At 43.0% G+C, this 10,544-nt stretch overlaps 1 long non-coding RNA gene across 1 annotated transcript; it reads right to left on the reverse strand.

The window, feature by feature from the left end:
• Positions 1–982: 982 nt before the first annotated feature.
• LOC141278049 (uncharacterized) lies at positions 983–8,166 on the reverse strand. Its single transcript, XR_012330243.1, has 2 exons — positions 5,204–8,166; positions 983–1,409 (listed from the first exon to the last, which is right to left on the reverse strand). It is a non-coding gene; the product is annotated as an uncharacterized lncRNA (long non-coding RNA).
• Positions 8,167–10,544: the final 2,378 nt, after the last annotated feature.

The following is a 10,544-nucleotide window of genomic DNA, read 5'->3' on the forward strand; positions in this document are numbered from 1 at the left end:
TTTTTTTTTCATCTTGATCTTTTGTTAGCACTTTTATCAATTCATCAGTTTTCCATTAGAGTTCAGAAAATGCTTATTCATTCAGTTCGGCAGTATAGTCAGTTACCAGAAACCTGTACTTGTCAGAGTCTTTTCCGTGAATTCCTTGAAGATGAAACCCTCTTATAGGAACATTTTTGCGAAAGCATCAGAGTACATCCAGAACTGTCTGAAAACAGACTCTTGAAGAAACATTTGCATGCAAGCATTGTTAGCAGCACGATAAACAAAATATATGTACATACAATGGAGTATTATTCAGCCTGAAAAAGGAAGGAAATTCTGACATATGCTACGAGGATAAAACTTGAGGACATTACGCTAAGTGAAATAATCCAGTCACAAAAAGACAAATACTGTATGATTCTACTCAAGTGAGTTATCTAGAGTAGCCAAATTTATAGACACAAAAGGAGAACGGTGGTTACCAGTGGCTGGAGCAGGGAGAAAGGGGAGTTGTTGTTTAAAGGGTGTATACCATTTCAGATTTGCAAGATTAAAAAGTTTTGGAGATCTGTTTCATAACCATGTGAATATAACAACTGTACACTTAAAAATGGTTAAGATGGTAAATTTTATGTTATGTGATTTTTACCACAATTTTTAAAAACGCGCTCCAAATCACAGAGACTTAAGAGCTTTAAGGAATTTTTTTGGTAACGTTTTGGTCTTCTGTGCATAAACTAAGAAGAAAACAGACTCTCCCTTGATTTGAGTAAGGGTCTTGCCTCTGTCCCTTGGGGGGAACACTGCTTAGATGGAAAGCCACCTAGTATTTCAGGAGACTTTCCAGAGGACGCAAACCATGCACCAGTAGAGTTATTGTACCTCTTTCTTTCCTGCCCAGCAAAGTATGTCTGGAAAAGTCAAAACAGGCCCCTATCTTTTTTAAGAAGATTCATTCCTCAGTGTTTGTGTGCATGATATGAAAACAAAAGTCGAATTTTAATATTAATTCAGCTTAATTTTAATTTTAAAAGTTAATGAAGGCCTTAGTCCAAGGTACACAACAGGCCAGGCATTCAAGATGAAACGTGAGGGACTTACAGTTTAAAAGGGAAGTCAGGTGAATGAATAAATAACTGTGCTACAAAATGACTCCTGCTTAAAAAAAAAAAAAAAACGCACACATATAAAAAGGTACAGCACAGTACGGGAAGACGAGGAGAGAATATCTAGTGGAGATAGAAAGAGTAAGGACAGGTCACCGCTGAGCTGAGTCCAGAAGCATGAGGCAGTTCATCTTCGTGGTTAACCCACAACACAGGCTTTGGAGCAGAGGGATCCTGGATGTCAAAACACGGCCCTGCCGCTGCTAGCTTTGTGCCAGAAGCATATTAGTTAACCTCTCTGAGCCTCAATTTCCTTACCTGTAGAATGGAGACAGTCATTTTTAAAAAGTCAATGTATAAATTTATTATAAGGGTTCCATTAAACTAACATAAATAAATGACCTGCTTGTAGCACATGCTCAATATATGTTAACAGTGTAATCAGTTAACCTAAAAGAGAAAGATGACACAGAGACAAGAACATGTGCAAAGGCATGAAGGTGGAGGCACGAGAGCTCTTGTGTTTGGGAAGAGCCTGAGAGCCCGTGTGCATGGAGGGGAAGGCTTGCAGGGAGGAAGCAGGAGAGGAGGCTGGAAAGGCAGTCTTTGGGCAGTGGGGACCTGTGGAGGGTTTAAGCAGGACGGTGATGAGGAGACATTATCTGTGCCCCTTACATAGTCCCTTGGGCCTTACCATTTTAATAGCTGGTCTGATTTCCCTGTCTGAGGGCTTCACAGGCTCCCTGCCTCCAAGCACTGCAGGAGGGCCACGAACTGCTGCAGAATTGGTACCTCTCCCCCACCTCAACCAATGCCTGATGAGAGCTGGAGTATAAATACCCCAGCTCTCTCACCCCTCAGGTGGGATAAGTCTGAGGCATATATTCCACAGTGACTCCACTGGTTACTCAGCTCCAGTTACTCACATTGGTATCTGGCTTGATAACACATCCCTTACTGGCTGGCTTCCCTTCTCCTATCTCACTTCCCTGCTCCCACAGTATCATTTCCTGGGATCACCTCCCAAATAAATCAAGGACCAGAATCCTTGTCTCAGGGCCACCTTTTTTTTAAATTAATTAATTTTATTTTTGGCTGCGTTGGGTCTTTGTTGCTGTCCGTGGGCTTTCTCTAGTTGCAGCAACCGGGGGCTACTCTTCGTTGTGGTGTGCAGGCTTCTCATTGCAGCAGCTTCTCTTGTTGCAGAGCACGGGCTCTAGAGTGCAGGCTCAGTAGTTGTGGTGCACGGGCTTAGTTACTCCGCGGCATGTGGGATCTTCCCGGACCAGGGCTCGAACCCGTGTCCCGTGCATTGGCAGGCGGATTCTTAACCACTGTGCCACCAGAGAAGCCCTCAGGGCCACTTTTGACGAAACCCATACTAAGACGTGTGCCATGACCTTACCTACTTAGAAAGATACTTCTTGCAGCAGATGAAGAATGGATTGGACTGGGTGGAGCTAGAGGCAGAATTAGGAGACCACTGCAATAATCTAGGAGGGAGATGATGAGGGCTTGAACCATATTGTATTACAGGAGTAGAGCGGAAGGGACACTCCAGAGACAGTGAGGCAGGTCCTGAGTGACTGATGCATGTGGTCTAGGTTGGGCAAACAAGATGGTTGAGGAAGAGCCTCCTCTTGTAGGTTTTGCTGCATATAAAGGACTTGCAGGACATTCACGGGTGAAAACCTCAGCAAAAGGTTGGATCTCGAGGTTTACATATGGAAGTTCTTGGCTTGTAAGTGGTAAATGGGATCATAGGGATGAATGAGGCCATGTGGAGAGAGGATTAAGGAAGAAAAGCTAAGACTCACATCCTGGGAACACTAAATATTTAAGGATAGTAATAAAAAGAGGCATCGGTCAGAGGTAAGAAGTAGTCATCAACAAGAAAGGAGAGAATCTGGAATGAGTATGTCTTTGAATCCCAAAAGCAGGAAATGCTGTAGTGAATTCAAATAGATTAAGGCCTAGAACAAGGTTACTGGCATCGGCAACTGCTATGTCGGGGTTGACCTCCACCGCAGCTTGAGTAGAGTGATGAAGGTTGGAAGGCAGACTGCGGAGCCGGAGAGACAGAGGGAGGTGCGGGTGTGAGCTCAGAGAGGACGGAACTCTCTTTCAAACTGCTGGGCGGTGACCGGAGGGAAACAGAGGGACCATGGCCATGGCAGGGGCGGGGGGAACACATCTAAGGGAAGGGAAGGTGTCTTTTAAAAGATGGCCATGGGGGGGCCATCTTAAAAGGTGTCTTTTAAAAGATGGCCATGGGGGGGCCATGGCAGGGGCGGGGGGAACACATCTAAGGGAAGGGAAGGTGTCTTTTAAAAGATGGCTTATTTCTCTCAGACCATAGTCTTATTGGTCTGAATAAGACTATGGTCTGAGAGAAATAAGCACGTGGATAAAGATAAAGCTAAAAGGACAAAGAGAATATTTGATAGAGGAAGGTCCACACTGATGCAACCGGGGAGCGGGGACAACTGCATAGGAGGAGGCTGGCTTTGAAGAGAGTGTGAGGGCTTCTGAGAATGAGGTTAGGAGGTAGGGATGAGTAAAAACAAAGGTAAATTTAGAGATTAAGAGGACTGCACGCTGCACGATTGCACATAGAGGGAATCTGGGCTGGCACGGGCTGGTAATGGAGAGTGTCAGGAATTAAAGGACTGCTTTGGGAGCTTGGGCAGTGGTGGAGTGGGGGGGCAGTGAGGACTCCGAAGGCCTGTGAACTAAGGGACCTGAGCACCAGGAGAGGGCAACGTGGAGGCAGGTGCTGGCGCCAAATCCGAGGAGCAGAGACACTCCCGGGACGATCCCTGCCTGGCATCTGCACCTTCCGGCCCCAGATCTTACAGGTGCCATTTGGTCTTAGATGAGCGAGACTGGAGAGCATGCAAGCCTAATGGTGTACATTCTCTGTGAAGTAAGAGGCCAGGTCCTGCGATCAGAAGGCCCAGGGGTGGGGGAGGAACTTGGAGAAGAGTTGCAAAGCTCAGGATCAGCCTTTGATTTCGTGTTGATTAAGGAGGTCAATGATGGCATGCAGTGTGCAGTCTCAGAGGGCCTGGGCCAGTGAACAGCGTGATGCCCACTTGGCTCTGTAAAGTCTGTTACCCGAATGCACACACATTTTCTTTCCACATCCTGACTCTTGGCGCCAACCTCCACTTTTTGCAACTTGCAAACACCTAAAGCCAATAAAACTGCCGGTGCCGACCTCCCCCGGCATGGCGCCCTGTAGGTCTCACGGTGTCCATATCCACTTGGTGGAATGACACCCCAATCACCTTCCTGCCAGCACGGTTTTCAACTGTTACTGATTGTGCCTCTTGTCTCCCTTTTAGGCCCATGGTTTCCACTTCTCTCTGTAGGCAGTGCTGACCCCTGCCCACTCACCCCCACCATTGCTTCACTGCTCTCAGGATGCCGAGGCCTGGATCTTAGCCATGTATTTGGATAATGTCCATCAAGGAATTAGAAATGCAATCTTTCTTTGGAGTTAGGTTATTACTGTTTGGAAATAGTTCTATTTCCCATATCATATGAATTCTTAATAGCTAGCTAAAGAGAATTTTAAAATTATCTGGTTAATCCTGATTATTGCAGAAATTAACCCAAATTTCTACCTGGCTTACAACTCCAAATTCAGTGGTAACCAATGTGTGTTGTTGAATGACCAAATTTAAAGTGGAAGAAACAGTAATAACAAGTTGCAAATGAGTTGTGTGAGTGATTTTCTTATTTTTCAGTATATATTATTTTGACATATAACTTAAATATATTAAATATCAAAATACACAAAAATATATGTGTGTGTTAGTTGATTATTTAATGTGTTTAAGTTGGGGAAGAATTATATTCAGAATGATTATGAATTCTTGCTGTGCTATTATTTATATCGTTATTTTAAATCATCTTTTCCCCTATAACTCTATGATCTTTGAAACCTGTTTTATCAAACTGCAGCAGCTTTATTAAAGCAAGTCAAACCCAAACACTTCACTTCCACCTACGTTAAAGAAAAAACAGATTCACCGTGACAGAAACAGCAGTGTAAATGGTAACGCAAACACTGTAAATGCCAGAAAATAATAAGGTAAGAATGTTACCCAATGTAGCCTTGGCTGGCATAGGTGCCAAATGGGGGCTTACACTTCTGGTAAGAACACAGGCAATTTCAAGCCCCACCTGTAACACATACAATTATAAAAATAAAGTGCATGTTTTTAAAAGAAATCAAGAAATATTTCTTTTGAAAAATTAAAACAATGAAGGGAACTGCTGTATCCTTGCTTGTACATACTGCATTTCAAAGAAACCAAATGGCCCTTGAAGGAAAATTATCCTAAATAGAGTAATTCCAGCATATAAATGCAAAAAGAATGATAGAATTTTTTAAAAAATCACCATTTCACAACTCCTACTAAATCATATTTATAGGCAAGCATTAGGGAAAGGTTAATGGGGAATGTTATACTGGCTGGATCACACTGACAGCAACTGAACCTGAGCAAGTGATGAAACATCAGACATTACATGCCACCTGTGGGAAGGCGATGAAAATATGCCACCTCCGATGAAGTTGATTTACAAAAAAGCAAAAACAAAAGCAAAACTGACCCTGAATTTGATCAAGCCTCTAGATATAACAATGGGTCTATAGAAAATACAGGGAAGAGAGGGACATGTCAAATACCACCACAGAAATGCAATCAGATAAACCCAAAATGTGGGAAATCGAACCAATACAGAATGAACAGCCAGGGTTTTCAACAAATAAAGAGCAAGAACAAAAGTGGACAGGAGTGTTAAAGACTAAAAGACACATCAACCAAACTCAATGTATGGATCTTGTTTGGATCCTGATTGGAATAAACCAGTAGTAAAAAGACATTTATGAGACAACTGTGAAAATCTGAACAATGATTGTGCATCAGATGATATTATAGAATCATCGTTAAATTTTTTGTTATGATAATGGTTTCACGGTTGTGTGGAAAAAAGAGGAGGAGATCATTATCTGCTAATGGTAATATCAAAGCCCTTACAGATGTGACGTCTGGAATTTGTTTTGAAATAATCCAGCAGGAGTTAGGGTGGAGGTGAGGGAAACTGTGGAGGGGGAGTAGATAAAGCAAGATTAATGGGTAATAGATACATGGGGGTCCATTTACCCCATTCTTTCTGTGTTGAAATTTCTTAACAGAAAGTCCATTTTTAATCACCTAAACTGCTGATGAGTCTGTTGCAAAGGTAGTTCTAAATCAACTTAAACTTGGTTGTGCTCCATCCATAGACTCTTCCCTCATGTCCCCCCCTTCTCCATCAAAGCAAGCACCCCATCTTATTTCCAATGTCCCATAAAGTCCCTTGAAACCAGTTGGTCATTGTCTCTGGCTCTGTATATTCAGTCTACTGCCCCCTGCCTCTTTTTACTCTGTCCTATCCCCGAACCCACCCTCCCTCCTTAGGTCTATTTTTATGGATTTTAGACGGTGAACGTGACTTCTTTTGCCATCACCCTCCGGCCAGCCTCTAACAGCCCACTCTACACATAGCCACTCTTCCTCTGTCCACATTTCGTTTTTTTTTTTTTTTTTTTTTGCGGTACCCAGGCCTCTCACTGCTGTGGCCTCTCCCGTTGCGGAGTACAGGCTCCGGACGCGCAGGCCCCGCAGCCATGGCTCATGGGCCCAGCCACTCCGCGGCATGTGGGATCCTCCCGGACCGGGGCATGAACCCGCGTCCCCTGCATCGGCAGGCGGACTCTCAACCACTGTGCCACCAGGGAAGCCCTGTCCACATTTCTTCAACGGGTCTTGCTCCTGGTACCAGGGAGTTCTGAGCCAAGTGGTGGTCCACAGACCTCCTCAGTCTGGTCTCACCCTCCTACCTGTGGAGAGGAACACCTGCAATCCTCCTCCTTGTTACAGAGGTCGAGTACTACAGTAACAACCCTGGCTGTCTGCAACTGCTAACGTGGTCCTTCCCTTATGAAGAGGACAAATCTGATTGGTCCCAGACAAGGGTATGTGTTGAGCTTTGCTTTTACTGCTTTTTACCACTTTTTTGAAAAGTCTGTACTGGGTCTGCCTCTCCTGTATTTTTTGTTCTATCAACAAACAGGAAATTAAGGCAACCAATAAATCCCTCTGCCACTGGGATGTAAAAGTCATTTATTACACGGATCATAACAATGGATTCAGAGGTTCTACATGCACTGCTTTCCCCATAGATGAATCCTATCTTGATTTGAGAAAGAGGCCCACACTTTGGCCTCAGGTTCCAGCTACATTTTCCAATCTACCTTCTAGAATCAGAAACTATTAGGCTTCTCATAAACTGTCCTGGAGATGTCTTTGATCCCCATTTACCTGGTGAGTTTTGTGCCTGTGTACTATTATGCAGAACTGTGATGGAAAAGCAGGTAAGGGGACCTGCAAATCTCTAACACAAACCAAACTCTTCTTCCTCTACTTATTGTCTAATAACACATCATTAGAAAAGGCCACTGTTGGCCTTGATTTCAGGTCACTAAAGATTGACAACATGTCATTAAAAACTAAATACTATACAAGATCAACTTAAAACATCATTATATCATACACCTAGGAAGCGCTCAGAAGCCAACCTGAGAGGCTTTCATTAACCAAAGACCATGAGCATCAGTAAGAAAAATAACTATAATGGATTGAAACATACCAATAGACATAAGTTTATAATGATACTAAAAACACTGATCACTGTTAGAGAATGCTAGGAGGCCAAATCATTATTTTGAAAATTGGTAAATAAAGGAAAATATTCAAACATTTATCCTGCCTTTCTTATAGGACTGTACCATAGGGTAACTGAATAGTAGATGAGAAATATCTTTCTTTAAAGAACAATTTCAACTGATAAGTGAAGAAAGAATGACAGAATTAGATTATCACCGTTTCACAGCCCCTGATATATTAATAAACCCAGCATTCATCACTAAGAGCACTGACATCATAGGCAGACAACCAGATACCACATACTTCCTGATGGAAGGACATAACACCTAAAAAGTCATCTTGCCCCGCCCCCGCCCCCCTCATCAAAGCTGAATTTGATCAAGCCTAGATCCAATGGCCAATTTACCAGTTGCAGAAGTCAGAGGAACACGTTCAACTACATGTATACCAGAGGGTGCAACCAGCAAAATCCAGGCTGTGGGAAACTCTACAGGACAGCTTGGTTCCTTCAATAATTAAGTGTCAAGAAAAAAGAAGTCTGGAGGTGAAAACTAAATGTCAAAGGAAACTTTAAAAACATACCAGCCAATCACAATGCAATCAATCTCATTTGACTTCTAATTCAAATAAACTGTTTTTCTAAAAGCCACTCATCACATTTGTGGGAAAACTGATCATTTGAACACTGGATAATTGATAATATTAAGCAATTATAATTCTTGAGGGGTGATAATAGTATTGTGGTTGTGTTTTGTTTTTTTTTTAAGAATCCTTATCTTTTAAATATACATGCTGAAAAATTATGGATGAAATGAAATGATGTCTCGCATTTGTTGCAGAATAATGAGGGGGAGGTTATACCAGCAGATGGAGACAGGATCAGCCCTGAGCCGATGGCTGCCGAGGAAGGAGATCCTACGTGGGGTTCATTGTACCTTTGCCTGCTGACTCTCCAGGATAAAACACCACAAAAACATGCGTATCAGAGTCTTTTTGAAAGTGGGAGGATCCTCTCTGTCTAGCAGGACAATTTACAGAGTTATTATTTTGTTGTTGTTGTTATTACTGCTGTTAAAAAAGAAAAAAAGAAAAAGAATTCGTCCTCTCCTCCACGCCGCCCACTCCCTCAAGGGGGCAAACTGTGCTTTGAGTCCCAGAGAACTGGGCTTCCTTTGCAAACGTGGCAGAATCAAAGCCTTTACACAAACAAACAAACAGCTGACCTGTCTGGAGAATGCAGGTGGTCTCCGGGCCTGGGAAGCGGGAAGCCAGGAGAGGTAGACCTATGGCCCCCGTCAGGTTCTATCGTCAGGAGGTAATGTGCTGCCGGGGCTCTGCGGTTGGCTGGTGGGCAGTTGGGAGGGAAATGAACTTCCCATTCTCCATGGTTTGGCTTTCATACAGCCTTCTCTGCTACAGTTTCACTATAGTCTTAACAACCCTCACGTCAACATATTCCCATGATGGATAAAGAAGATGTGGTACATACATACAGTGGGATAGGGCTCAGCCATAAAAAAGAATGAGCTAAGGCCATGTGCAGCAACACGGATGCAACTAGAGATTATCACACTAAGTGACATAAGTCAGACAGAGAAAGACAAATACCATATGATATCACTTACATGTGGAATCTAAAATATGACACAAATGAACCTATCTACGAAACAGAAACGGACTCACAGACATAGAGAACAGACTTGTGGTTGCCAAGGGGAAGGAGAGATAGGGGAGGGATCGAGTGGGAGGCTGGGATTAGCAGATGTAAGCTATTATATATAGAGTGGATAAACAACAAGGTCCTACTGTATAGCACAGGGAACTTTATTCAATATCCTGGGATAACCCGTGATGGAAAAGAATATAAAAAAAGAATGTGTGTGTGTGTATATATATGTAATTGAATCACTTTGCTGTAGAGAAGAAATTAACACAACATTGTGAATCAACTATACTTCAATAAAAATAAATAATAAATATTCCCTTTAAAAGTCTGTCGAAAAAGCCCTATTTTTTTTTTCCTTCTATTGGCTGTGCCATGCGGCATGCTGGATCTTAGTTCCCTGATCAGGGACCGAACCTGTGCCCACTGCAGTGGAAACTCGGAGTCTTAACCACTAGACCACCAGGGAAGTCTCAAGCCCTATTTTTAAAGAATGTGCTCAGGTGCCCATCAGTTTTTTTCACAAGGGTCATTCTAGTTTTCCTGAGAAAGTGACAGGACTTGTCAGGTGGTGATAGGTGGTGATGACAATGATTGAAGTCAGTTTTGATGTTCAATGATTGTCATGTTCTTGGCAAAAATTGTTAGATTTTAGAGGTACCATGTAAGTGCCCAGATTCTTGTGTGACACGAGGTCAACTGAGGGCTCTTCCTAACATGACTGGCCAGTAGGGGCTTGGGGCCGGATCTGATTTAGAAAAACGAAGTCCTGTTTCAGGCACAAGAGTGTGATGGTTGCCTGTCACACCTGAGAGTCACATATTATCCGTTCCTTCCTTCCTGAATAATTATAAAATGAAGAACCCCCAATCTCTTCCCACTTACCTTTAGACACAAAATTTTTGTTAATGGCTTACTTTTGGTACCACACTGGCTCATTGAGATCTAGCCCCTTTAATTTCTAATGCAGCCCCAAAACAATGCCAATCAGGCCCTGCCTCAACCCACTTCCACTCGGATAAGAATGGTGACTGGAACCGAAGATCAAGAGAGTTTAAAAGAAATTCA

The sequence above is a fragment of the Tursiops truncatus genome, chromosome 1 (genome assembly GCF_011762595.2).
Source record: "Tursiops truncatus isolate mTurTru1 chromosome 1, mTurTru1.mat.Y, whole genome shotgun sequence".
NCBI classification, from domain to species: domain Eukaryota; kingdom Metazoa; phylum Chordata; class Mammalia; order Artiodactyla; family Delphinidae; genus Tursiops; species Tursiops truncatus.